The sequence below is a fragment of the Moschus berezovskii genome, chromosome 15, assembly GCF_049115385.1.
Source record: "Moschus berezovskii isolate FMDL1 chromosome 15, NW_MosBer_1.0, whole genome shotgun sequence".
In the NCBI taxonomy this organism is placed as follows: Eukaryota; Metazoa; Chordata; class Mammalia; order Artiodactyla; family Moschidae; genus Moschus; species Moschus berezovskii.
This window is the reverse complement of record NC_142474.1, coordinates 86,023,842-86,048,903: the sequence shown is the minus strand read 5'-3', so window position 1 is coordinate 86,048,903 and position 25,062 is coordinate 86,023,842. Positions and strand designations below refer to the sequence as shown.

General features: G+C 42.8%; 1 long non-coding RNA gene and 1 pseudogene across 1 annotated transcript; both read right to left on the bottom strand.

Moving 5' to 3' along the window:
- The window catches only part of LOC148775505 (ankyrin repeat domain-containing protein 26-like), a 180,123-nt pseudogene that overhangs the window by 116,706 nt on the left and 38,355 nt on the right, over positions 1-25,062 (bottom strand).
- LOC148775506 (uncharacterized) lies at positions 43-4,595 on the bottom strand. The gene is made up of 3 exons (XR_016039218.1): positions 4,458-4,595; positions 3,214-3,428; positions 43-1,971 (listed from the first exon to the last, which is right to left on the bottom strand). It is a non-coding gene; the product is annotated as an uncharacterized LOC148775506 (long non-coding RNA).

Genomic DNA, 25,062 nt, shown 5'->3' with positions numbered 1-25,062 from the left:
TGAGCATAATTTCAACTATAATCTAAATCCAGTCAGAAACTGCAGTTGAACTTCATTCCCTCAGCCTGGAGTTTCAAGAGGATGACTTATACTCCTACCCTCCTCATGAGAAGAGAGGAGATTTACTTAATGGGTGAGTTTGGGAGAAGGAACGAAGAAGTGCTTGCTTGGTTCCCAATCTCCTCTTTGAAAAGATGTATGTGCCCACAGCACCGAGAACTTGGGTCTGCAGTAGGCAGCCTGCCCCAGGGACAGGGATCACCCATTTGCTTCCTCCTCTTAGGCCTGCGTGGGGAGGTGTCTGACTTGGGGTGAAGTGTTTGGAGGCCCGCTGTGACTGCACAGCTAAAGCACGTCCTCCAGGTTCACGGCTCTGAAGAACTAAGACCCAACATAGCCGAAGTGCTATCAAAGAATCCTCAGGTTGCTCTTCAATGATGGCAAGAAGCCAAAAGAGAAAACAGTTTGAGACTGCATTTAACAAGGGCTCCTTTTCTCTGGATGTGAGAGTTGGACTATAAAGAAAGCTGAGCGCCAAAGAATTGATGCTTTTGAACTGTGGTGTTGGAGAAAACTCTTGAGAGTCCCTTGGATTGCACAGAGATCTAACGAGTCCATCCGAAAGAAAATCAGTCCTGAATATTCACTGGAAGGACTGATGCTGAAGCTGAAACTCCAAAACTTTGGCCACCTGATGTGAAGAACCGATGCACTGGAAAAGACCCTGATGCTGGGAAAGATTGAAGACGGGAGGAGAGAGAATGGGACGACAGAGGATGAGATGGTTGGAAGGCCTCACCAGCTCGATGGACGTGAGTCTGGTTAAGCACCGGGAGTTGGTGATGGACAGGGAAGCCTGGCGTGCTGCAGTCCATGGGGTCGCAAAAGTCAGACACGACTGAGTGACTGAACTGAACTGAACTTTTCTCTGCATCACCAACATCATGAAAACACCATCCAAACCATAAATCCGTGTGCTCTGACTGGATATTTTAATCACAATGATTACACGATGAAAACTACTTCCAATCTAAAGACTCCCCGTCATTACTATCTTAGTCATCATTCATCCAGGTGATGTCAAGACAGAGACAAAAGTGAGCTCCATTTACAAGTTTTAAATATTTGATTTAACTACAAACTTAGAAACATTCTACAACTGCTCACCAAGATATGTTTTAGAATTTAAATCAAAATTCTGTCAGTAAAATAGCAATTAAAGATGTAAGAAAATGACAAAAAATGATAACCTAAAACTAGAAATTAATCTTTTGATTTAGTATTACAAGTTTGTTTAATTCACAAGAAGGATTTATCTAGGATTCCTTCAAATAAAAAATCACCCATGTGGCCTAGTGTTTAGATGCCAGTCATTCACTTAGGCTTAAGGGCAAAAAAACTGTGGTGGGTGCAGCAGAGGTCAGAAATGATTATGAACCACTGCCAAAGTGAAATCAATTAGAAAGTAAGTCAAACATCTGGAAGTATACTTTTGGTTACTTGGCAATAAGATTTCATTTCTATAGTAGAATTTAAATCCAGATTTTCAAGAAATTTAAGAAGTTAATAAGTATCTCTCAAAAATGAGACATCTAGGAGAAAAAACAATCAAAATATTTAATAATTATGGTTTTTACTTGGTGTGCATAAGTCAAATAAACAACTCAGTAGTTCAAATTAAAACCAAGAATCATTCATATAAGAAATCTAAAACCCAAGGAAAAGAAAATAATAGAACTAACCTCGAGCAAGTGAGTCACCATGCTGTGATTTGAAGGGACTGGAACTGAGCTGGAAAACTCTACGTTTGCTCTTGGACAAAGATTTGAATTGAATTTTACGGTATTCCTGAAGTTTCCACTGCAAGGCGGCTCCAGGACTGGCCTCCTGCTATGAGTACTGAGTACAGATCTGTTCTGCTGTTTCTCCACCTCACGTTTGGTGCTCATCTCTGCCAGCCTCTCAAGAGTCCTGCCGAAGATGGAAAACGCCGGTTTCATTCATGCTTCCCTAAATTATTTGCATTTGTTAAGTTTCCGAACAGTAAATGGAATGTCCCATTAAACTGTTTGAACCCAGAAAGCACAGAGCAGAGCTCCTGTAAACAATGATAGCTGTATCCTAGTTCTAAAGAGGCACACACGCGTCTGGGGCGCCTCACGTAACAAGTCGCGGTTGGGAGAGGAGAGAAAGGGCGTCAGAGAGAAAGGGAGGTGGCCTCACAGTGACACCTGCTGCCTCTGGGACACACCTGCCTCCAGGAAAAAGTTCAGGGGTGAAGAGACACGCCATCCCACAAAGTCACGTTCAAGTGTTTCCTGTCACCACCCTGTACATACGTTTCATTCATGACCTCGGAGACATTAAGCATTTGGCTCTGAGGAATCACCTAGAGCCACAATCTCGAGGGGAGGACGAGAAAGTCAGTGGGTGACAAAAGGGCTAAAACACCCCAGGAACAATGGCAAGTATCCCCCGCTTTTCCAAAGTTCATTTTATGTCTACGAAGGGCCTATATCGGCCCCTGTATTTCATAATAAAAAAAAAAAAATCTGAAGAGAATTTTTGGTTTCATTTCAAAAAGCAAAAACTCTAAACAGCGTTCAGTATATGTCTTTACAGTGAGAGGCATCGCGCTCCCCAAGCAGGGAGACCGGCCCCACCGAGCTCCTTCCCTGGGAGCCACACCCCACATCCCAGCATCAAGTCTCCACAGCCCTGAACCCTGTCTGAGCACCTGTGCTTCCCATGTGTACACTTATTTTAGGCATCGACTAGCACCACGTGTCCTCGGGTACCTGCTTCTTTGCTGTATGCTGTTTTCACTTAATGAAAGGCCTCCTAGGAGTGCTCTGCTTTGGCGGGGAAACCTGGACTCGGCACTGCAGGTTGAATCTCCCCTTTCCAGCCTCCACACCCCGCCTCCGTCAGGTCACCATGTTAGTCTCAGACACTTTGTCAATCACCCTGCCTTTCACCCCCGTGTGAATATTCCCCTAGTTCACAAGCATGCTTTTACTTACATGGAGAAGTAAGGAAAACTTACAAGGATATAGTATTATTACTCATTTTTCTTAGGGTGCCCTCTAGCAGTGACTATCGCGTTAGCTTTCACTTCCTACTAATCTCAGGAAACAAGCTGTATAAAAATTAGGCTTCAGAGACAAATTAATGGACTAAATTTATTTTCTGTGATTCTGGGTTTTGACTTACTTGTCTAGTTTACTTTCCAGTCCCTTTCTAACTTTCAGTTCCTCTAGGTAGAGTTTCTTATATTTTTCCAACTCCGCTTTATCAGAATCTTGAGAAGTTTTCATCTTGGAGAGTTTCGATTCCAAGTCTTTAATTCTGAGTTCCATGGGACTTCTTATGGAAGCAATATGCTCCTCTTGGAACTGCTGTAAGTTTTCTTGAGATGCTGCTTGTATCTAAGTCAAATTTTAAAAGATACATTTTTTTAAGGATTATAACCTGAATAATTATATTTGTTACATTTAGTTTTGACTCAGTAATTCAGAGAGCGATTTTATTTTTTTTAATTTACTTAATTGGAGGCTAATTACTTTATATTATTGTATTGGTTTTGCATACATTGACATGAATCTGCCCCGGGTGTACATGTGTTCCCCATCTTGAAACCCCCCTCCCCATCCCATCCCTCTGGGTCATCCCAGTACACCAACCCCAAGCATCCTGTATCGTACATCGAACCTGGACTGGCGATTCGTTTCACATATGATAACATACATGTTTCAATGCCAGTCTCCCAAACCATCCCACCCTCGCCCTCTCCCACAGAGTCCAAAAGACTGTTCTATACATCTGTGTCTCTTTTGCTGTCAGAGAGCGATTTTACATGTGAAAATAAGAAAAGCGGAACTTTAAAATAATCATCAATGTGACATGAATTAAATCTGAATTATAAAATTAATGTGGAATCAATGTTACAGTAGTACTTAAGGAACCGGATAATTCAAAGACTAAGAGGATGAAGTGAAAATTTAGAAACTGAACAAGACAACTTAAGAATAATTCAAGAGGATGGTGCCAGTCCTAAACCACATTTTCTTTTCCTCCTCATAGTCCTGTTTTATACCAACCAACTGGTCTTATAAGTAAAAGGATTCTAAGTGAGAAGCATTCTGAGATCAACTGTGATGGAAACTGAAATTTTTACAAGGAGAAACAAGTGCCCCCTTCCTTCCAGAAATCTATAAAACACACTGCTCTAAGGGAAGTAGAGGAACGACATAACCTGTATACACCCAAAATGTAATTTACAGTGAAGTGAATTCAAGTACATGACAGGTCAGCAAATTAAGCTGCAAAAATAGGTTGGCTTCTTTTAGTTTCTCTACGAGATCCTGTCTTGCTGTTTCTTCAGTCTCCCGTCTATACTGCTCAACTTGAGTGTGTTCTATCATATTCAGTTCTATATGAGTTTTGAGTCTCACTACCTCTTGCTCCAACTTCCTGTTCTCTTTCTCTCATTTCTCACATTTCCTTTGCCTTCCTTTCATTGACAATAACTGCTGTTGAAGAATTTGATTTTTTGCATCCAGGTGCAGACATTGTGAACATGCAGTTTCCAGCTCTGTTGGAAGGTGATCAATCTGCAAGAATAAAACAATACCATTTGTTTTCAAGATTTTGGATCATTTTCACTATCATTATTAGAAAAGGGAACCCTCTTACACTGTTGGTGGGAATGCAAACTAGTACAGCCACTGTGGAGAACAGTGTGGAGATTCCTTAAAAAACTGGAAATACTGCCATATGACCCAGCAATCCCACTGCTGGGCATACACACCGAGGAAACAGAATTGAAAGAGACACATGTACCCCAACATTCATCGCAGCACTGTTTATAATAGCCAGGACACGGAAGCAACCTAGATGTCCATCAGCAGATGAATGGATAAGAAAGCTGTGGTACATATACACAATGGAGTATTACTCAGCAATTAAAAAGAATACATGTGAATCAGTTCTAATGAGGTGGATGGAACGGGAGCCTATTATACAGAGTGAAGTAAGCCAGAAGGAAAAACACCAATACAGTATACTAACGCATATACATGGAATTTAGAAACATGGTAACGATAACCCTGTATGCGAGACAGCAAAAGAGACACAGGTGTACTGAACAGTCTTTTGGACCCTGTGGGAGAGGGCGAGGGTGGCATGATTTGGGAGAATGGCACTGAAACATGTATATTTTCATATGTGAAACGAATCGCCAGTCCAGGTTCGATGCATGATACAGGATGCTTGGGGCTGGTGCACTGGGATGACCCAGAGGGATGGGATGGGGAAGGAGGTGGGAGGGGGGTTCAAGAAGGGGAACACCTGTACACCCGGGGCAGACTCATGTCAACGTATGGCAAAACCAATACAATATTGTAAAGTAATTAGTCTCCAATTAAAATTAAAAAGAAAGAAAGAACAGCAACAACAAAAAACAATACCATTTGGTTCTGAGGGAAGTGGACTGAGCACAGCCTAACTCAAACCAAGGATCTGATACATACGATGGTGTTTGTATTGTAGAATGCAGGACCTGGAATAACCCAGAGGATCAAGAAAGAAGTTCAAACCACCAAGGGTCACACAATACACTCTTCACTACCACCTTAGTCTCACGATATCTGCACTCGATTGCACACGCCTTCATTGTTCCACAGTAATGCTTTTCTATCTTTCCTCCGTAGAATGACTGCAAGTCACCTCCTAGCAGAATGTCTCTTATTCCTTCCCCCCATCTTGTCCCATGGTTTTTAAAGAAGTTTGAGGTATCTTGTATTGAGTTGTCTAGGGCTGAGTTAATAAATGCTTCCCAAAAGAAGATTGTGAAAGTAAGACTCTAATTACTAAATCTTGTAAATATGGATTTTAATCCAATAAGCCTTTTTCTGAACTACAAACAGTTTCTGCTAATTAGAATTGCATTCCAAACAGAAATGATTCACAAGGTTAAAGAAATCCCATCTCCTAAGAGTTTAGTGAGGTGATCCATACATTTTTCTGAACAACAACAACAAAAATACCTCATTCTTGTAACCCTTTGTTACTTTCCACAGAAGAAGAGAACATACCAAAGAAAGGAAACAAAAAATATTTCCTGAACGATCAGTGACAGTGAGTTGGAAAGAACTTTCCTTTAGACAGAATGATTACTCTTTAAGTCGACGTGAGTGGAGCTGGTTGTTTTCAAACATGTCTACAAATTCTTTGACACTTTTCTCATGAAATTCCCTCTCCTCAAGTATGTGCTAGTCCTAGTAACCGATTCCTCCTGGACAGTGTCTGGGGAAACTGCTGTGTGAGTTTTAAAGCTAAATAGCTTCTGAATTTTGCTCTGTGGGGAAGCCAACTCTTTTGCTGTGCAGAAGCACAGCCCACATACTGAGCACATGTCAGTGTCCCCACTGACCGCCCCCACCTAATGTCCTCTCCAAAAGCCAGCTCCAACTGCCAGACGTGTGCATGAACAAGTCTTCAAATGACTCTGGTTCCCCCCTTCACGACATCCTGGCTGATGCGACTGGAGAAGAAATGAGCTGGGCCCACTCACTGAGCCTTGCCCCAACGCAGACTTGTGAACAAAGGAAATGCTGTTTTGAGTCACTAGGCTTTGAGGTGGTTTCTAACGCAATTTGTTAACAATAAATAACTGGTACAGCTACTGATATTAAAAATGGGGTTCAGTTCAGTCACTCAGTCATGTCTGACTCTTTGTGACCCCATGGACTGCAGCACGCCAGGCTGCCCTGTCCACCATCAACTCCCAGAGCTTGCTCAAACTCATGTCCATCGAGTCGGTGGTGCCCCCAGTGAGGTACTGCCATTAAAAAAGAGCTGAAACATGTCAGAATGCCTTTGAACCTGAAGGTCGGTGGCAATTGAATGGCTGCAGAGAAAGAAATGTAAACCCAATGGGCTTGATGACACTGTACACAGAAGCCTGACGGTCCTTGAAGAGGCTGCCGGTGACGACTTCTAGGCAAGAGAAGAAAATGACACTGAAACATGGGGGGCAGAGACTCTTGCTATGAAGCAGCTGAAAGTAAATCAATGAGAGGGATAAGCTATCAAAAAAATTAAAAAGTGCTACTAAATATAAAGGAACCAAGACTCACTGGGTTCAATATCTGTATCCCCTTTACAGCATCTCCACATGCCCAATTGTCACATGATGCCAAAGGACAGAAATGGCTTCTGGGCTAAGATCAAATCTAGGGTGCTGCCAGGAAAACATGGTCTAAAGGTAAAACCTGTAGACTGTAAGTGTAAGACCCTGGAAAGACTTAAGGTGGTGCCTCAGATTCCTTTAAGGATCTTAAGAGCAAAAGAACGTTAAAGGTGTCATCCTGCAAAGTTTCACAGAAAGCCCAAGGTGCAGTGCTTCCTTCAAAAAAGATTTTTGAGGGTAACTTTTCCAATGGCATGAACCCCAGTCAAATTCATAGGACACTAGAAGCTTTAAAGAGAACCTTGGCAGCAAAAACCCTGCTTGTTTGTTTGACCTAACAGAGACCCAGTGTGAGTTGCGCAGTCATGTCTGACTCTGTGACCCCATCTTCTGAAGCCCACCAGGCTCTTCTGTCCACGGGATTCTCTGGGAAAGAACCCTGGAGTGGGTTGCCATTTCCTTCTCCAGGGGATAGGGCTTCCCTGATAGCTCAGTTGGTAAAGTATCCGCCTGCGGTACAAGAGATTTCTGGTTTGATCCCTGGGTCAGGAAGATCCACTGGAGAAGGGATAGTCTACCCACTCCAGTATTCTTGGGCTTCCCTTGTGGCTCAGCTGTTCAAGAATCTGCCCACAATGCAGGAGACCTGGGTTCGATCCCTGGGTTGCGAAGGTCCCCTAGAGAAGGGAAAGGCTACTCACTCCAGTATTCTGCCCTGGAAAATTCCATGGACTGTATGGTTCATGGGGTCTCAAAGAGTCAGACACGACTGAGCCACATTCATTTTCACTTTCTCCAGGGGATGTTCCCAACCCAGCGATCAAACCTGTGTCTCCTGCATTGCAGGCAGATTCTCTGCTGTCTGAGACACCAGGGAAGTCCAACCGAGAGACCAAGACATACAAAAGGAGAAGAGGCCATGGGATTTTTTTAGAAGTTCGATAAAGAGGAACCTGGCTTAGGAAACATGACTCACCTAAGGACAGAGATCATTTCTGTTTGTAATTGGCGTTATTACGGTCACTCTATTTTGCCTGCAAAACAATTTGGTATTTCAGGCAGATGGCATGCCAGCAGAAGTGGTCATCTACACAAGTCACAGGGAACTCACTCTCCATACCGTTGCAAGGGGCAGTAATGGGGAGCATGAGGCCCAAAACACACGTGTCCAGTACTTCAAAAACGTTCACTGACTCCACTAACCAACTAGTACTTTTGTACTTTTCTCCACTTACAATAATTTGTAACTTACTTCCTCTCTGTACTACGCAGTGGACAATGACCATCGGTTAATATGCAAATAGCACCTCCTGGACAGAGTGGTACAGAACATTACACGACCGTCAGAAGAAGGGTGAGGTCACTGCCATGGAAATATTACCCGACTGCTAAATGAAAGTTCTGAATCAATTCATTCCCAGCAACTGTTAATGCCAAGAAAGTACTCGGATGAGAAGATGAAGGTTACCAGATATGCATATCAGAGAAGTCATCTCCAGAACCTGAGGCTGGGAAGATTAGAAATCCACTGGGGCCTGAAAGGCAAGATAGCCGTAAATCAAACTTCTGTCTGCATAATGAAGGAAGGCAAATTTACATTTTACTACCAGAATCAGGGCATTAGATCTCGTTTCTCACTTTCAGCCTGAAGCTTTCTCACGATCTGCTGAAACTGGTCTCGGATGCTAATGACCGTCTTCTCTTTACTGTTGGCTCTGTTTCGTGCATCATCCAGCTGCTGTTGGAGCAACATGTTTTCACGCTGGAGTTGAGATAATCTCTCTTCTAAGGATTCCTGCTTTCCAAGGTATTCATTCACTTTGCCTTGTTTGCTCTGATACATGTGCTCGATATCCTGCTTTTGACACTCTGCTTGGCATAAGTCTGTCTGGACACGTTCTAACATCAAAGTCTTTTCTCGGAGATTATCTCTCGTCTGATGCAGCTTGATTTTTAGCTTATCGAATTTATTTTTCACTTTAGAAAGTTGCTGGGAAAGCATCTCATTGTTACTTTTCAGCTTAGCCATACTGAACTCCCTTCTGGGAGGCAAGTTCCAGGTCTCTTTGTGATGTCTGACCTTGATGATGATCGTGCCTGGCAGCAGCCAGTCTAGAATGGTAGGATTCCACTTCTGTTTCCAGGCTTTGTGTGCTTTGTTTTGCGTTCTCCAGCTCAGAGTTTAGCACTGTATTTTCAGCTATCGGAACGTTAAACTGGCCGGTATGCTGGAATGTGGTAATTGTCAGCGCTTCCTTGTTCAATTTTATTGCCTTTTGAGGATAATCATTCTCTCCTTTTACAGTTTCAATGTCCTCAAAAGATTTCTTTTCTTTTTCCTGGTTTTGGTTTTTCACTGTGTCTCTTTCTAGTCTTGGCATGGCAATTTCATCCTGCCTGTGGTTTTTGCGCAACAGAACTTTTGCTTTTCTACCACTATCAGAAACCTAAGTGAGACAAAGGAGAGTTTCAGTTAGTACTCAATAAAATGACAGTCCATCATTTCCTCTGAAATGAAAGACTAACCTGTATGTTTATCCAGTGAAAAGACTGCACCAAGTGGATCTCCAAATGGAAAAAATAAGGTTCGATACCAACCTCAGACCTTATACAAGCAGAAATTCCCAAAGGTCCAAAAATTTATTTGAAGACAATGAATCCATGAAAGGAAAAAGAAAGCCCAAGGGACTTTTCAAGCAGCTCAGAACTGGAAAGGCTTTTCTCTGAATTACAACAAACCCAGAAAGCTTAAAATAAAAGATTTATAGATCTGACTACACTGAAAAATTGCATCTGATGTGGTCTACTTATATAATGGAAAACTACGAAGCCATAAAAAAGAATAATAATGCTGTTTGCAGCAACAAAGATGGACCTAGAGCTGATCACACTAAGTGAAGTCAGTCAGACCAAGACAAGTCATACCGCTTCCATGTGGAATCGAAAATGAACTTACTCACAAAACAGAAACAGACCCACAGACATAGGAAACAAGCTGAGTCACTGGACGGGAAAGGGGGTAGGGGAAGGGATTAATCAGGAGGTTGGTTTAACATACACCATTTTATATAGACAAGTGTGTATAAAATAACCAGTAAGGATCTACTGTACAACATAAGGAATTACATTTAACATTCTACAAGAAGAATCTAAAAAGGAGTGTGTGTGTGTGTGTGTGTGTGTGTGTGTGTGTGTGTTAGTCAGCCATGTCCAACTCTTTGCGACCACATGGACTGTAGCCTGCCAGGCTCCACTGGATTCTCCAGGCAAGAATACTGGAGTGGGTTGCCATTTCCTCCTCCAAGGGATCTTCCCGACCCAAGGATCAAACCCAGGTCTCCTGCATTGCAGGTGGATTCTTTACTGTCTGAGCCAGCAGGGAAGCCCCATTTATATAATATACACACACATACACATATATCTCTGAATCACTGCGCTGCACACCTGAAACTAACACAATATTGTAAATCAACGATAATTCCATTACACCACCATTCGCTCCCTTTAAAAACACTGCATCTGATACCTCCTATACAGCTACTTCACAAGAGCCTTAGCTCTGTATATACTTAAATAGATGAAATTTCATACAAAAATTGTTTTCCTGAGAATACGCTACCTCTCTAACATTTTAATAGGCAATTGCAAGGCTTATACCTATTGACAGCTGCACTAAGCACTTCTACAAACATCAGTTAACACATTAGCTATAATGATTCTGGGAAGGAAGAAGTTACAATCATGTAAGTACACTGCAGGCTTTTCACCAGGTCTCTGCCTCGACTAGTCCTCTTACATCAAACCACAGGCACTTCTCTAGAACAAACATATCAGTACAAACAAGCCTCCTATTTCATTCTTGGTGCAGACACTCATAGCAAATAAGGAAAGGTTTAGAGAGCTCTTCATAGAGAATCATGAGATTATTTGCTGCTGCGGTAACTTTCATTACCTCTTCATACTGCTTAAAATAGTAAGATGGGGGAAACATAATGAGAAACACAATAATTATCACTGAAGGTCTACGATGGCGTATCTATCACTGTTCTCAAAAGTTCCCTGTACTGACACAGGACACTCCACAGAGCAGAGGGTCATTTTCTCACAGGCACAAGAATGACTTCCAAAGCATGGTCTCTGAACTGCCCACAGTTCCCGCCTTACCTTCCGTGGAAGTGATAAACTAACCTAATCATCCACCAAGGAAGGGAAATCACTACCAAATACCAGAATAGCTACCGTTAGTAGCGAGAGATTTTACTTTTTTTTCCCTTGGTGGGAGGGGGACTTTTATAAGTTTATTCTAAAGAAACTACTTTTTAAAGTGTACAAAACTATTTTTACAACGGATGTCGCAGTATTTACGAATTGACAAACTGTAAGTGATATGAAAAGGCGGTTGATAGGGTACTGGTTACAAAAGTGACAGTGGAGTCAAGAACAGACTCTGATTTAAACACTGAAGATGATGACATACGTGGTGTGACCGACACGCTCACTCCAGAGCAGAGGGACTTGGTCGGGTATCGCAGTCGTCGGTGGAGCTCATACGGTCTGCCTGGCCTAAGCCATAATTAGGGCCCCGGCTCTGCGAGACAGTCGCAAAAATTTTGAGATCAATTTCTATGGAAAATATTAAAGCTTTCACTCTCCTTGAGTGAGGCCATGGTGTGTCCCTACCCGACTGCTGTAGACAAATGGATTTGAATTACAAATACTACTTTCCCAGTTCTTCCCAAGAGCTTTTCGTTGTGGCAGATCTGCGACTAGGAACTCGGGGATGGGACCCAGGCCGTGTTTGAGAGGGACATCGGTTGGGGGAGTGAACTCCTCTGCTCTGAGATGCCACTCGAGAACTCTGCAGAATGAAGGACAATCAACTTCAAGACTGTCTGGCTTCTACCAACTGCTGGAAAAAATCCACGGGGAGCATTCCTGCACCTCTCCAGGATGCCAGTTAACCACACCCGGCCTGGAGGACTCTACTGTGAGGGAGAACTCAGCTGGGAAAGCTGGAGCCAGCTCTGAGCTGTTCACGGGGCAGGTGGACTGGAGGGCTGACGGGCACAGAGGGAGGGGTGCACGACCCTCAGCCACCTGCCAGATGGCAACGGGGAATTTTTAGAGGAAAGCATGTCGCCATCCTCGGAAGCAGTTTCAGATGACTGAGTTAAATCATCAAGGGAATTCAGGTGATGACTTTGTTCTTTGACCTACACATGAACAATACTGTTTCACAATGCCCTTAAAATATGTATAAAATACACCCAGTGTACAAAGGTGATAAATCCCTTTATCAAAGCAAAAGCAGAGGCTTCTTAAAAGAACAGGTTTTATCAAAAGGATAACTTCATCAAAAGAGTTTCTAAATCATGTTTTCAAAGTAAATGTCTCTTCAACAAAGGAAGATTTTCTCTTTTGCCACTATTCCTTTTACGAAGTATTTTTTAGAGAATAATATACGTTAAAAGTTAATTTTTTTCATTTTACTATACCTTCTTCTTTTCATATGCTGTTTCCCTTGCAGGCCTAAAAAAACAACAACAAATGATTCTTTTCAGGCTAAAATTTAATAACTCAAAAACACAAGCAATAACTGAATGTTTGTTTTTTATATAACATCCTTGCATTCATAAGTAATTTCTATAAAAGGATGAAACAATAAAAAAGAGTAGCATTACAGGACAAAGAAAATATATTTGTAATATTAATAAAACATTAAATTTAGATCAAAGGAAAAGGAAAATCCTAACATTACTTGCGTTATGTGATAGAAGTAGTATACCAGGGTTTTTTTGCAGTTGTCATTTTTAATAAGAACTAACTTTTATGGCAATAAAACCTATCTTGGAAGTATTCCCTATGTCCTTATAAGAAAGAAACCCATTTTTGATCACGATGTTATTAGCTTTTTGAGGGCTTATTTTGCAATGGCTATGCATTATTACAAGCATTTGACATGCCTTAAAGGCATTTTAAGCCTCACGGTCATTCTGGGAGATAGGTAATATATTAGATCTTTTAGCTAGGAAGAAACGGAGCAAAGAAAGGCTGAGGCACTTGCCCAAGACCAAACAGCAGTTCACCAACACCCCTGAATTCAAACCCAGGAAATCTGGCCTGAATGCTGCTGTTTCAAAATATGCTGAGAAAGTGATACTGAAAATTCTTTTTATTTATTTATTTAATTGGCTTGAGCTTGAACTTTTATTTTTTTGGAGGCTAATTACTTTACAATATTATATTGGTTTTGCCATACATTGATATGAACCCGCCCCGGGTGTACATGTGTTCCCCTTCTTGAACCCCCCTCCCACCTCCCTCCTCCCCCTATCCTCCCTCCGGGCCAAGTCTTTTTAAGTAATATGATACCACATGAATCTATATTATTATCTCATGTCTAGCTATAACTACAAATGATAACTCTGAATCTAAAAACATATTTCTAACAAAACAAAAAGACTCTAGATGTAGGCAATATTGGAAATCGACTTTGAATAAAGATTTGCTTTTTGTAAAGAAATTCATCAATACACATCCATTCAAGCATTCTGCTATTTCTTTACACTTCCGACATACACTTGTGGAGCACACAGTATGTGTTAACGACTCTTTCAGTACAGGAAGCATGGTTTTTCTCATTTAGATCTTTATCATCTGAAGTAATAAAGTGTACAAGATTGTTAATTGCTTCTACTGAAAATAAAAAAAATCCTCCCCTTTTGAAAGAAGTTAACATGATGTGATGTTTCACAGTACCTTACAAAATCGGAGCTACCCTCGATGATACTATCAACTAGAATCATCAAGGAATGATTAAATCCTATTCAGTATAACCTAAGTATTTGTAAATTCATGATTGTATAATTTTAAAAAATCTATGTATGATAGAATGAACTTAAGTAATCATCTACATATTCATTTACATAAGAATATTATGCTTCAGAGCCAATGAACAAGCCCTTCCCCAAAACTACATAGGTACAGAAGTACATATGTACATAATAAAGCATGTACAATAATAATAATGTACAGTTAATTTATTGTCATAGTTTAAAGACAATGTCATACAATCAATAGGCTTTCTAATATTAGAAATGCAAACAAGATTAAACTCAATAAACACTTCCTCCGCTGCCTCATTTCCAACAGCATACACACTCTACCAGCTCCCCTCTTAATATAAAACAAGAAAATCCTTTGAACTCCACATTTCTCTTCAATTACCATCCAGTTCTTCATTGCCTGCCCCAGTAAATATTCCCTACGGAGCTGTTCACGTGTATTCACTACAGTCCAGCTTCCAAGTGGGCTATTTACTGAAACAACTTCCGGCCAAAGGCACAGGTCCTCTCCGTAACCTTTCTGTGGTGTTCATCCAGTAGAGTTGAAGATTCTCGTCTCTTGGCCTGTATACTATATTATGCTGCTCTATTTCCAGAAGAAGTATTCAGTGCTAATATTTCTTCCCCTAGAAATAAAGAATCTGTCCGTGTTACCTGCCATCCTCTCGATCCACTTTCCTCAAAATGCTCTCATCATTCACATGCAGCAGACCACCAGTCAGTGAATCGGTCTTTCCAAATATTGGTGCAATCACACATTCTTCCTGTGTCCAGTTGCCATTGTTCTTTTTCTCTATTTCCTTCCTGGGTACGCCAGGATCGCTACTTTAAAAAATCCACAAAAAAGCCAATGTTTTCAAATAATTCAACTAATAAAGAATAAGAAAACAATTCTTGTAAAATTCCAACTCTTACACATCTGAAGTCATTAATTAATTCACAAAACAGTTATGAAGTACCAACCATATGCAAGAAAACAAATTCTTCCTTCAAACACAGATATACAATTATGATACAATATGATATGTTAGAGTTGACATATGAAAGTCATAAGTGGAATAAGGAAGGATTCACAGAAGAAGTGAAGAGAAGAGGCCAAAAGGAAGAGAAAAGCGAGAAATCATTCCACTGGGAGATTAGAATGTGAGCACACAGGTCAGGCACACGACATCTAGGTTGTTTCCTAGAAACCTGGAAGGAAAAGTACAAAACACATGAAAGAAAGTAGAGAGATGTATCTGGAAAAACATTGGGAAGAACCTCAAGGGCTACACTGAAAACCTGGAGTCCACTGGCTAAACACAATGATTCTTAGATGAGGGGCCATAACTAGATTTACACTATATTTTTTTGTTTTGCTTTTAAATACGGTAATGTTTAATTTCAGAATTTCCCTGGTTCTCCAGTGCTGAGGAATCTGCCTGCTAGTGCAGGGGGCACAGGTTCGATCCCTGGTGAGAGAACATAGCACATGCCATGGAGCAATGAATCCTGTGCTCCACAACCACTGAAGCCAGCACCCTAGAGTCCATGCTCAGCATCAAGAGAAGCCACCACAATGAGAAACCCAAGCACTGCAGCTGCAAAGACCCAGCGCAGCCAAATAAATTAAAAAAAAAAAAAAACCCTCAAAGAGAAAAGTAAAAATTTAGATGATTTTTAGCATGACATGTGGCACAACCACCATGAAAGAAGAAATCAAATTTAGCGGGGTGGGAGTCAGTTTACTTGTAAACCACCCACATGGGTGATGTCAGCATCAGGGATGAAAGGCAGGTGCCTCGTCAGTTCTCCTGCCACCAACAACAGTTTGGCCTCCATCCATGGACACACTCAAAGTGCTAGGAGAAAGCTGCCAAACAAGAGCACTCTGTCCAGAAAAGCTGTGTTTCAGATGAAGGAGAAATAAAAACTTTCCCAGACAAAGCAAACCCGAGGGAGCTCATCACCACTAGTCCCGCCTCATAAGAAATGCTGAAAGAAGTCCCCAAACTGAAATGAAAGGATGTTCATTAGTGACACGAAATAAATTTAAACATACAACACACTGGTTAAGGCAAGTATGCAGTCAAATCCAGAATACTCTACTACTGTAACATGGTGATATGTTAACAAAGTAACTAGTATTAAGGCTAAAGGATGAGAGGATTCAATATAACCATCTCTCTAGTAAAATATAAAATTCGTCAATCACAAGCATTAGCTCAAGTTAGAAATGATTTTACAGGAAAATAACAAATGACCTACTGTTGCATATTGATAGAGGCTTCCCTATCAGAACCTTCATTCTGCATGGCAGGAAACTCCTGCTTGTGGTTTCCTCCACTCTTTTGCTGCTGAATCCATCGACTCTCTGCAGCAGCATCGCACACGCTGTCTGATACTTCCACTTCACTACTTCTGTGCTTCTTTTCTTCTTCAACCTTTAATGAAAGTTTGACACTAAGAACAGTTGTTGTGACTTAATTCTAAAGATTCTGTTTTCAATTTATTATTTGACTCAGCATTTGCCCTGATGTTAAGTGATAAAGATATTTTTGTGCTTACATTAATTTTATCACTTACAAGTCTCTGAAATTTTTGTAAAACGTGCTTCTTTCTGTTTGAGGGAAAGAAAGGAAATTCCCAAAATTTCAACAAAGGCATTCTTAATAAGATACAATTATTCACATCCAGTCTTCCCTATCTGAATGGCAGAGATAGAGACATAAACACACACAACATCTATCCTCTTCGGTCTTTTCCACCTGGATTTTCCATGAAACAGTCAGATGTAGAGGATGTGACACCTTAGTGCCTCAGAGACAAAAAGGAATCTTTCTACTTTCTGTACTAAAGCTATTCCTTTCCCACTGCCTTTTTCATTTCTTTTTTCTTTGGGATCCAGGCGATAGCAATAACCTGATGGTGTTCACTGAGATATACGAACCAAAGCTTACCAAAACACAAGGAGCAGAATGAAACTGAGGAGGTCTTAGTTAGTGTGGAATTCTGGAATATAAGTAATGCTTCCCAACTCCACATTCAATAACCATCAAATTTTATAGCTTGCCCTACTATTTACCAATAACAGCTTTAAAATAAAAAATGGTTAAATGATTTGTTCAAAGCCCCTAAACTGGCATTCCCTAACATTATATGGCACCAAAAGAGATGATACAATTCTGTAATCTTGAATCCGATAAAATTACCAAACGAATTCCTCAAATGAATCACGTAAGTGAAAAGCGTGATTTTGCCAAAGTAATTTAATTCGTAAGTTGGGGGTAGGGTTTATTCTCTTTTTTCTTTAAAGGAGAATAGCTACATTTTCCTGTTTTTTTGTCTTACACGAAAGAGCAAGCAAGTTTAAAAATCTGTTATGGAAGAAAGAAATATCTCACAGCATCTCAAACATCCGTTCTGTTTTTTTTTTTTTTTGGAGATAAATATTTGATTTTTTTTCTTTTTTTGGTGAGGGTTGATACTACCTTGGGCTTCCCTGGTGGCTCAGATGTTAAAGAATCTGCTTTCAATGCAGGAGACCTGGCTTCGATCCCTGGGTTGGGACGATCCCGCGGAGAAGGGAATGGCTATCCACTCCAATGATATTCTGACCTGGAGAAATCCATGGACAGGGGAGCCTGGCCAGCTACAGTCCATGGGGTCACAAAGAATCAGAGACGAATGACCAACTCTCACACACACATATACTACCTATGTGACAAAATCACACATGTCAAAACTTACTATATTTTAGTAAACAACATAGTGAAGAGGACTCTCTCAAAAGAGACATCTGAGAGTGGTGATTAACGCATAGGTGGGAGCACATGTACTGGTTATTACAAACATCTTGAAGTGGCCATGTTGGATATCTAAGTGCCCAGGGACTGAGGAAAGCAGAGAAGGTCACGCATATTCAACCACAATGAAGAGATTAGTGGAAATGTGTGTTTCTGTCCCTTCTTGCAGTTTCTGCTTTCTTCCCATTCTGTGGAAATGCAACTTATATTTAAGCCAACAAAGTTAAAAAGAAAAGATAAAAACACTGCAAAACCCTAGTTGATCACTGTCCTTAAACACTTTCCTCGGTGCTTATTCTGGCTCAGGACGTTACGTGGTGTGTAGCTACACGAGTTTACCAGTCCATATGAAAGACTGACAGAGACAGAATTAGACTGAATGAAAGACTAAAATTGAAGAAAGTAGGGGAAACCACTAGACCATTCAGATATGACCTAAATCAAATACCTTATGATTATACAGTAGAAGTGAGGAATAGATTTAAGGGACTAGATCTGATAGATAGAGTGCCTGATGAACTCTGGACGGAGGTTTGTGACATTGTACAGGAGACAGGGACCAAGACCTTTCCCATGGAAAAGAAATGCAAAAAAGCAAAATGGCTGTCTGAGGAGGCCTTACAAATAGCTGTGAAAAGAAGAGAAGCGAAAAGCAAAGGAGAAAAGGAAAGATATAAGCATTAGAATGCAGAGTTCCAAAGAATAGCAAGGAGAGATAAGAAAGACTTTCTCAGTGATCAATGCAAAGAAATAGAGGAAAACAACAGAATAGGAAAAACAAGAGACCTCTTCAAGAAAATTAGAGATTCCAAGGGAACATTTCATGCAAAGATGGGCTCGATAAAGGACAGAAATGGTATGGAGCTAACAGAAACAGAAGATATTAAGAAGAGGTGGCAGGAATACACAGAAGAACTGTACAAAAAAGATCTTCACAACCAAGATAGTCACGATAACGTGATCACTGACCTAGAGCCAGACATCTTGGAATGTGAAGTCAAGTGGGCCTTAGAAAGCATCACTACGAACAAAGTTAGTGGAGGTGATGGAATTCCAGTTGAGCTATTTCAAGTCTTGAAAGATGATGTTGTGAAAGTGCTGCACTCAATATGCCAGCAGATTTCGAAAACTCAGCGTTGGCCACAGGACTGGAAGAGGTCAGTCTTCATTCCAATCACAAAGAAAGGCAATGCCAAAGAATGCTCAAACTACCGCACGATTGCACTCATCTCACACGCTAGTAAGGTCATGCTCAAAATTCTCCAAGCCAGGCTTCAGCAGTATGTAAACCGTGAACTCCCAGATGTTCAAGCAGGTTTTAGAAAAGGCAGAGGCACCAGAGATCAAATTGCCAACATCCGCTGGATCATGGAGAAAGCAAGAGAGTTTCAGAAAAACATCAATTTCTGCTTCATTGACTATGCCAAAGCCTTTGACTGTGTCGATCACAATAAACTGTGGAACATTCTGAAAGAGATGGGAATACCAGACCACCTGACCTGCCTCTTGAGAAACCTGTATGCAGGTCAGGAAGCAACAGGTAGAACTGGACATGGAACAACAGACTGGTTCCAAATAGGAAAAGGTGTACGTCAAGGTTGTATATTGTCACCTTGCTTATTTAACTTCTATGCAGAGTACATCATGAGGAACGCTGGGCTGGAAGAAGCACAAGCTGGATTCAAGATTGCTGGGAGAAATATCGATAACCTCAGATATGCAGATGACACTACCCTTATGGCAGAAAGTGAAGAGGAACTCAAAAGCCTCTTGATGAAAGTGAAAGAGGAGAGTGAAAAGGTTGGCTTGAAGATCAACATTCAGAAAACAAAGATCATGGCATCTGGTCCCATCACTTCATGGGAAATAGATGGAAAAACAGTGGAAACCGTGTCTGACTTTATTTTTTTGGGCTCCAAAATCACTGCAGATGCTGATTGCAGCCAGGAAATTAAAAGACGCTTGCTTCTTGGAAGGAAAGTTATGACCAACCTAGATAGTATATTAAAAATCAGAGACATTACTTTGCCAACCAAGGTCCGTCTAGTCAAGGCAATGGTTTTCCCCGTGGTCATGTATGGATGTGAGAGTTGGACTGTGAAGAAAGCTGATCGCCGAAGAATCGATGCTTTTGAACTGTGGTGTTGGAGAAGACTTTTGAGATTCCCTTATACTGCAAGGAGATCCAACCAGTCCATTGTAAAGGAGATCAGTCCTGGGTGTTCATTGGAAGGACTGATGCTAAAGCTGAAACTGCAGTACTTTGGCCACCTCGTGCGACAAGTTGACTCACTGGAAAAGACTCTGATGCTGGGAAAGGTTGGGGGCGGGAGGAGAAGGGGACGACGGAGAATGAGATGGCTGGATGGCATCACCGACTCTGTGGACATGAGTTTGAGTGAACTCCGGGAGTTGTTGCTGGACAGGGAGGCCTGGTGTGCTGTAATTCATGGGGTCGCGGAGATCGTACACGACTGAGCGACTGAACTGAACTGAACTGAACCGTTATCTTTGTGACTTTTCTAAGCTATTTTTGCAAAGTGTGTTCTGTTTTGTGCATGGTGACTGAAGTTTCCATCCTGCTATGTCTGCACTCAGTCAGTGACCTGACAAAGGTCTCCCCCGCAACGTCTTGCAGTTTGTCTTAGCCTTCAAGATGCTCTGAGGGCTTCCCTTGTGACTCAGTGATAAAGACCCCACCTGCCAATGAAGGAGACACAGGTCCCCTGGGTCAGGAAGATCCCCTGGAGAGGGAAATGGCCACCCACTCTAGTATTCTTGCCAGGAAAATCCCATAGGCAGAAGAGCCTGGCAGACTACAGTCCATGGGGTCACAAAGAGTCGGACATGACTGAGTGACAAAACAGCAATAACAGAGATGCTCTGAGGGAAGCTATTGTAGCCCAAGGAAGCCGGCCCCAAGGCCAGAATCTGCTCCAGGTCCTCAGTCACCAACAAAACACATAGTCCCAGATTTTGGGTGACATGATCCAGATTGCCCGCTCTGGCTCCAGCCAAAGGACTCTGGGCCGCTGTCCTCATGGCTTCGGTTCCCACGGCGTCGAGAGTAGTGACTGGCTCCTGCTCTCTTACAAAGATCAGCAGCCTGTTTTCATCACGTTGCTGTGTCTGATCTGGTTCTAGAGTTACAAATAGTTCCTTCCAGTCCCTCTTTATGGATCAATTTTGCTCTGGTGGAGTTTCCTCCCCTGCCACTTTGCATGACGTCACCATTCCCCACTGTTTCTCATTTAAACGTCTTTTTTTTTTTTTTTTATGGCCTTGCTATGTGGCTTGTGCCCCCTACATTAGGAGTCTTAGCCCCTAGACCACCAGGGAAGTCCCCCCCCAACAACTGTTTTTAATCATACATTGGTGATCTGTACCCTATCCGCTATGACACGAGGGATTCAAAGTTGTATTCCAGTTCTGTCATTTCTTTTACACTGTTACTGGCTATTTTTAGTAAAGAAGAGAAACTATTGCTTTCTTTATGCTATAATTTTCTAGTAGAATCTAAGGTAGAAGCTGATACTGATACTGAGAGTAAGGTCTTCTGTATTTGCATACATACAGTGATGCACATAGAGAAGCTCATTTTTATATGTGGGACCTTATGTGGATAACTTCATGTATATAACCAACTAATCATGTAGATGTTGTATAACCACTGGGCCTATGGCTATAATCCCAGCACGAATATAAGTACATGTGATTATAAAAATCTTTAGGGAGACTTCCCTGGTGGTCCAGTGGCTAAGACTCTGCTCCCAGGTCCAGGGTGCCTGAGTTCGGTCCCTGGTCAGGGAACTAGATCCCAAATGCTGCAATTAACAGTTCCCACGTGCCACAACTAATACCTGGTGCAGCATTTAAAAAAAAATCTTGAGGAAGCGTGAAGGTTTTGTCCAGTCTAAATGGCTACTTTGTAGGAAGAGCAGAGACTACGTTAATCGCCAGTTAAACGATGCATCAGCCTATTTTTATATTGTTGGGATTGGAAAATCCCTTTGATACAAGTGATGGCCTCTCAAGCTTTATCACTGAGATAGGGCTGACCTTGGCAAAGTAAGTAAATAGTATACGTTTTGAAAAATAAGGGAAAAAATCCATGAAAACAGCTAATGCAGAGATTAATCCTTAAAGCTCAGAACTGCTGAAGTGTGAAGTTTGATTACCAATCCTGAGGCTATTTGACATGGTGCCCAGACCTGCTCTTCTGGAACCCAAGGCTGGGCTTCAGTACTTAGTCAGAGTTGTAACATTTTTCCAGATACACAACATACCATCTAGAATGCGACCTCGGTGCTGCTTGTTCTGGGTCAGCATGCTTTTACAGGGTGGAAAACCTTGTTTTACAGGGTGGAGGACTTTGTTTGGAGTTGTTCTGGGTTGCGGTGCTCTGGTTCCACACAGCACACCCAGCTGCTTGTGAGAGGCCATAGTCCTTCTCCCAGTCTTGATACCCAGCAGGTTTCCAGGGCCATGGATTCAATTCCTTCATCGCTATGCATCAGTTAGATGCAAACCTACACCTTCCCTTGTGGCCTCCAGAGGGCTGCATGGTCCTGCAGAGCACTGGTCAACCACGTTTGTTTCTTGACCGGTAATTCAGTTTGTTTGAGGGCAGGTTTCTCTCCCCAGGATGAAAACAGGGTTTTGCCTCACCTGATAGCAAAGTTTATGCTCCAATTTTAAAGTTTTATAGCATTCAAATTACTGAGAATCTACAGATTCCAACTTCAAAAGAATCAAACCATGATAAGACAAGGGCTCCTCTTTATCTGGAACATTGAATGTGGCTGGGCTTTCTGGCGGTTTCCATGTGCGGACATTTATGTATTTGTAGAATCCAGAAAGGATTAAATACTTTAATTTGGGTGAAGAGAGAAACTGAAGAGGGCCTTGGACGTTTTATTATTTATAATGACCACTTGGCTGTGAGGCCTACACTTCACGGGTGAGTAGGCCTAGGTGCCAAGGGTGGGCAGTGCAGGACACCGGACCCTGCCTGAGGGTTCCCTCTGTCTCCCTCCCAGGGTCCTGCGTGGGGATTCTAGGGGACAGCGTTCTCTGCCCCCATACACAGGCTGGAGAGTTGGAACAGAATTGGGGTTAATATACTCCTGGCTCCCTGCTGGGAGGGACAGGGTAAAGCCCTTCTCCTCACCTTCTTGTTCTGTGTTTGGATTGATCCCTTTTCCCCATCGGGAGGCAGGGAGGGGAAACATTTTTGGAAATAGGATTTGAGCACCTGGGAACCTGGGGAGCCATGTGCAGGATGGTGATTCTGCTGTCATTCGTGGTGTGATGAGCACAGTAGAAAAGATGTCATAGTTTCAAGGTGTTCAGAGTGTCCAGTGACTTGTCCAGCCGTTTTCTGGGACTCGCGAGTCCTGGGGAGGCCAGGGGCATCAGCGTGGTTGTGGTGCAGACCTGAGCCCCGGTGTATATCCCAGGTGGAGGCACTCTTTCAGTTTTTCCAAACCTTCCTGGCCCATCTCAGCGCTGAGGTTTGCCATGTTGAATCTTGGCTGAAAAATGACCCCCATCCTGGGGCGGAAGGAAGGCTCCCATGACCAGAAGCAGCGACTCCTTTCTGCCAGTATTTTCCCCAGCGTTTTGAAAGCAGTATTGTGCTGTGCTTAAGTCACTTCAGTTGTGTCTGACTCTTTGTGGCCCCTTGGACTGTATGTAGCATGCCAGTCTCCTCTGTCCATGGGGATTCTCCAGGCAAGAATGATGGAGTGGGTAGCCATTTCCTTCTCCAGGGGATCTCCTCAACCCAATACACATCTCATAATTATATCTCCTGCATTGGCAGGCGGGTTCTTTACCATTAGCGTCACCTGGGAAGCCTAAAGCGAGCATAAGGAGCCGGGCAGTGGCACCCCACGAAGCGAGGAAGCAGGGAGGCGATCACCAGGAACCCAGCTGACCTTCCCGGCCTGCAGCGAGGACAGTTGATCGCCCACGCTCGGTCCCTCGAGGGGCGCAGCACGCTGTGGGGGCGTGGAGGGACGAGGAGGTGTCCCCCTTCACAGATCCCCTCCCCGGCAGCCGGGGAGCAGGGCCAGGACACCAGCCGGTCTGGCCCTTATCTTGGGTGGAGGTTAGGAAGTGTCCTAGCTGAGGGCACCTGGAAGATCTTTTGTGCCTGACCTGTAGAATGCTGGTCTGAATCGCACCGCTGGTGTATGCCTGGATGGCCGAAGACAAAGCACCTGCTCTTTTGGGTCAGGGTCTCAGTTTCCTAGGGATGAGGGAAAGGAGAGGAAAAGAAGTGTTTCTGAATGGCCAGGACTCAACTGTGACGGGCAAAGCTGGCATGCCCAGGGTGGCAGTGGGCCAAGGGTGGGGGCCCTCGCCCCTGAATCAGCCTTTGAGTGGAACTGGGAGGGGGCTGCATTCCAGCAAGCTCTCCCAGGATGGGGCTGGCCTGTCACTGCTCTTGAGAGGGCCTTCGGTGCCCTCTGACCTCCAGCCCCACACCTGAGTTCTGCCCAAGCCTGGAATCCTAGGGCAGGAGTGGCAGGCATCCAGCAGGTCCTGTGTGTAAGTGCATAGAGGAAAAAATAGACTGACTATTTGCCAAAATAGTAATAATGATATTTTTTTAGCTGATGAAATTTCAGATGACTTTGGTCCTCTTTATACTTACCTGTTTTTTTTTTTTTTTTTCTGATTATTCTATATCAGGTACTTTCTTTTTTTAAAACAGAACAAAGCAATTCTGGTTTTTCAAGCCAGTAAAGGAGGACGGGTTCCCTGTGAACACGTTTCTAGCCTCACTGACTTCCTCCAGCCTCACATACCCTGAAAGGACCCTGGTGCCCACACCCCAGCTCCTACCCTGCCCTGGACCACACCGCCCGGCACCTCGGGACAGTGCAGGGAGGCCAGGGTCAGTCCGACGGTGCGGCGTCTCCCTGTCCTCCATGCGGCCTGTGATGGGATGGACACAGAGGAGGAGGACCACTACGTTTCGCAACTTAAGGACATCTACAGCAGCTGTGACTCCACGGGGACAGGCCTCCTGGACCGGGAGGAGTTGACCCAGCTCTGCCTGAAGCTCCATCTGGAAAAACAGCTGCCTGTCCTTCTGCATACACTTCTCGGAAACAACCAGTTTGCCAGGGTGGGTACTGGACTTCATTCTCGCAGAGAAAAGCATGGAGAGCCTGTGGTGACAGCTGTGGGCACCTGAGAAACACCAGTTGACTAGAGATACTCATCAAAG